Source organism: Miscanthus floridulus, chromosome 6 (genome assembly GCF_019320115.1).
Source record: "Miscanthus floridulus cultivar M001 chromosome 6, ASM1932011v1, whole genome shotgun sequence".
In the NCBI taxonomy this organism is placed as follows: Eukaryota; Viridiplantae; Streptophyta; class Magnoliopsida; order Poales; family Poaceae; genus Miscanthus; species Miscanthus floridulus.
In genome coordinates, this window is record NC_089585.1 from 81,153,822 (window position 1) to 81,158,867 (window position 5,046).

Genomic DNA, 5,046 nt, shown 5'->3' on the forward strand with positions numbered 1-5,046 from the left:
GAGGAGTTCCTAGAATTCATCTTACCCGCCACCATGGTGTCAAACTCAGACAGCCATGCTCGGACGGTGCTGGCCTCCTCCTCGACCACATGAAGAGCAGCCTAAGAGATCCTAAGGCGGATCTCAGAGATGGCCATTCTCCCGAGTCACCTCAGAATAGCAGTTCTGAGCTACCCTCCACTCCTAGAGGAAGCGCCGGGCGTCATCACCATTGTACGAATTGGAGGAATCCGATGATGAGGCAGGCACAGAAGACATAGCATTAGAGGGCTCGCCAGCCCTAGGAAGAGGTTGAAGGCTGTCGTTCATGACAAACCTAGAAACAAAATGGAAGAGTTCATCACTATGAGCAGAAGATTACAGATCATCGCCATGAGCAAAAGTCATCAATCTCACCTCATGCGTCAGAGACACTGGTTCATCGACATGTTCTCCTCCAGGATCTCCACCGCGTGCTTGCCTCGGTTGTCCTTACTGGCCATTGAAAGATGGTTGGATCTATAGAAGGGAGAAAGAAAACTACTATAGGGTTTTGGTAGGCAGAGGAAAGCAAAGGAACAGTTGCGAATGGAGATGTGTTTGAGGCCAAAGCCCTCGACTGGTATTTGAAGACATGAAGCGAAGAGGTGGGCACCTCAGGCTGTGCAATAGGCAACCACAATTAATAGAAGGCGAAATGCCACTTCATCAAGGCGAAGAAAATATGGCGCTGGGTGATTAAGGACAGAAGATCAAGGAGTTCGCTTAATGAAGGCCGTGTTTTCAGACTTAATTAGATAAAGATTATAAGTCTAGGATTGACTGTATCAAATCGGCTCTTTAGCCGAAACAAGAAGTACAAATAAATAACAAAGAGTACGATTGATTCTACACAAGATATGCATCAACAAACAAATTACAAGTTTAGAGCATCCTAGATGACTTTTAGTACTTCTAGCCAGGTAGTATCAGCTTCTGTGATCTTTTGCTCGTATTCTTCGGTAGTTCCAGGAGTGTTCTCAAGGCTACTTTGGATGGCTCTGCTTTCTTTTACTTTGGCCAACAGTTCCTGTTTCTTCTGTTTGATGGCATTCAGGTATTTGGGCCAGAGTGAATTTGCGATGATCAATGGCAACCTTCATGTTTTCCAGCTCCTTCTCAAGTTCTGCATGCTTGATTTCCAGTTGGGATAACTCTAGATCAGTCCTAAGGGAAGAGTTCTTGAAATCATCAATCAATTGCATCAGCTCTTTAGCCTCTTGCCTATTGGAATTCCCCTTGGCCAGCAAGGCTTCATGATTGGACAAGTTCCTCTAGGTCTTTTTCACCTTTAGGGCCTGATCTTCAAAGATAGACAAAGATGACAAGACTCTAGAGAGGGCTAGGGATGGATCACCCTTGATAACCAAGAAGGCTCGCTGCATTGAATCAGTATCTTGGACCAAATTAGGCTATGTTCCTCTCAAATATTGGCAGTATATTTCTTAGCTGATTTTTGGTCTCTTCCGACTAAAGCTTCATTAGAGGAAATGGCTGACGATCTGATGTCATCTTCATCAAAATATTCCTCAAGATTGAAAGAATAGCTCCGAGCTAGAGGATCGAGTGCCTATGTATAATGGAAATCTTGATTAGAAGCATCAGATCAGTTTATAATAGAATGAACAAGTAAAATGAGATATAGTACCTTTTCTGTGATAGCTTCTATCTAAAGGGGAGGAACAACTAATGATACACCAGTAATATCTGGTTGAATCGGCTCATAAATCTCAACATCAACATCTGTAAGCATTAGAAGATTTTCAGTTCATGTTTGCTGTGGAGAGATAAATTGAGCAAATAACTCCCTTACCATTAGTTATTTGCCGGACTAGGGAATCAACAGTCTGAGTGTCGACGACAGTAAGACCACCTTCAACATCGGCAGGATCGTTGAGTGGGCTATCAGGCTCCCGATCCTGCATAGGTGTTTCCTCAAGAGGTATCTAGCACAGTAAAGTCACATGAAGGGTAAAAAACTGAATGAAGGAAGTTAAAGAAAGTACCCCAAAACTCACATTTTCTGTTGTTATGGAAGTATCGGTTATTTCAACCGAAATTGGCTCCTTTTGTGGATTAACCGATGGAGGTTTAGTTGATGCCAAGTCAGACACCAAGGATGGCAGTTCCACACCTAGGGTAGGTTGAGATGCAATGCTCGATAACTGTGAAGGAATGAAATTAGTAATGGGATATCATTTTGAGAAGAAGATGAATTATTTACCTGAGCAGCTGATGGCCTTGTTCTACGGAGTCTCTTCCTAGTGGTGGTTTTTTGGGTTGTCCCTTGAGCTGCCTTGCACTTTGAAGATTGGTATGTCACGATAGTAGAGGCAGCCTGAGTTATCATCAATTTTTTTCAGTGAAGGTGCAGCCAATCCCATCTTGAAACTAGGGCATGGTGGCTGGTAATCTACTAGACCCCCCTTCCTATCCAAGATCGGAGGATCAAATTCAATGTCCTAAAAAGGTCGACTAGGATGGTTGGTAGAGGAATTTGTCACTGCATTTTTTCAAAAGAAATAGCAAATTACCTCTCTGTCAGAAGCAAATTCTCCATCCAGAGCTACACACAAAGGGTGGACCGATCCACAGAAAAGATGGGAACGCCATTCTTGCCACCAGGAGTTAAAGAGAGTAGAAGAGAGGCTGACTCTAATCCAATCATGCAAATAGAGGGAAGGAAGATCTGATCCCAGCTAAAAAACTCTTCCAGCTTCCTAGTACTTCACTCATATCTTTCCGTGGCTTCAGTATGTTCCTAAAGAATAGCTGAGGAGGCAATTGGCTGAAACCAAACTGACAAGCTACAAAGGATGGGTTGTAAAATTCATATGTTGGGAGGTTGCCTTGAATGAAAGAGCCTGTAGCCATTTTGCCACGACCATGATAAAACTCGACTGGAAGAACACAGGGCTTGACAAAAGAATTGAAGATTGCAACCGCCACATCGTTCGAACAACCTGACTCTAATCAAAACTTGAATGGGAAGGCCAGCTCATCATTCTCATCATCATATGATAGCCAAGTCAGGATGTCTACACCAAACCCTTTGTAGAACTTCTTGAAGAGATGGTCAAAATCGAAATCGATTGTTATGGCCGATGCAGCCTCACCATAGCTCACGCATTGCCGAGTTCTTCCTTCTTCACCTCTATATTCCTCATCAAAGTTAGAAGAAGGAAAACTCAGACTTTTGAGATTCAGGCCTCACAAACTTATGCATATATAGGTTAAGCCATAGTTGTATTAATCCATCAAGGGCCACTAACAGTATGCATTGGTTCATTCTTCAACAATTGGGTAGCCACCTGGTACATCAGATGATAAATAGCTCCTAGCAAATACTTTCCAAGAGGGATATCCTTGCCTAATGCTAGGTGCTCCACCATGAGCTTGTGATTATAGGTTGGACCATAGGATGACCTGCAGAAAATAATCTTTCCAGCCTACATGTTCAGAAAGGCCATGTATTCCCTTTTGCTGATAGCTGATCCATCTTCAACGTGGTTTAGAATATAAATGGCCCATCCTGTGCAGTCTACAATTTTAGGCTAATTTCTTGGAGCCAGCACTCAAGTACTCGTAAGGCTGCATTGATCCAGTAATTCTAAGGCCGGTCAACATGTAAACATAGCCCTAGAGTGATGGTCATTGGACCATGACCGAATACAAAGGCATTCAGGGCATTGGACCAGAAATAAGATGTAGAGATCATGAGTGAGTCATTCCTCTCCATCCCAGACAACGAGACCGGTCAAGCATTGATTCAGATCATAAAGCTCCCAATCTCCACCCTTTTTCTCAGACACCCTATGAAACTAATTTCTCCATCCCTTAGGCATCTTTGGCCAATTTCTGAAGAGAGTTTTGGTATTCCAAGAGGACAAATCCACTACAGATTGTTTGAAGGCGGTTTGGTTGGTTTCTTGGTGGATGAAATCAGATGGATCGGGATCGCCCATAGGCCCAAGAAAATAGATATTGGGGGCAATAGCTGATGGGATCAAGATTTTGTTCCTCATTTCCTCAGAAATCAAACGAAATCAGTCTGAGGAGAAAAGAAATGCAAGGTAGCGGCTGATAATTAGAGAGTAGAAACTCAGAAACATACCTCAGGGACATGGTCAATGGTCGCCATTACAGCTGAAAAAATAGTTTGAATCTGGCGAGGATCGCTTGGATGATGGCTTATTGGAACTGATGGTTTGCTAGGGTTTGGGGCCTTGGTGATGATGGCGTCGACTGTTAAAGTTGGCTCGAGAAAGAAGGAGAAAGCAAATAGGCTGAGTGGGTTGGAAGAGACACTATTGGGATGTTATATAAAACTTGGGCTGAAAAGTCAGGAGTCATGCGTATATCCTCAGGGATAGAGCAATTGTAGCATGGTAAACCAATGAACTGGAATTTTGGGATAAAATCATTTTATCCCAAAATTGGGGGGCATGTGTTTACACCAAAATTTGGGAGAAGAGTGCGGGAACTCATAGGCTTTCAAGATTGTGCCAATCAAGGAGTCGATTGTGTAAAGATTGATATCTACTGGATCAGATGCGACACTAGGATCGTTTCTCTTTAAATGACATCAGCAGATAACGATGGTGAGATATGATTGGCATCGAGAAGATACATATCAGACTCTATAAAAGGGAAAGATTAGAGTCCAAGTTATCTTGAAATAGGAATGTTTTCTTTGTGACAAAGATTGTACTGAGTCATACTCGAGTAGGATTCGTTTTAGGCTCCGGGTATAATTATCAAACCCCAGCTATTGTAAGGATACACAATCAATCAAATACCAGTTATTTACTTTTTTTTGGCTCTGACCACCCCTTAGGAGTAGGAGTAGAGTAGATCTCGGTGAGTTCTTTAGCAAGTGTGGCTGCATCAATCTGGTCGACCTCCACTGCTTGTCTATAAGTACCGTCATGGCTTATGTCTCTGTTCGTACGGCTACATCGATCCGGTCGACCTCCACTGTGACTCTGGTATAAGTTAGTTATTAACTTTTGTCTAGTTCAAGTACGG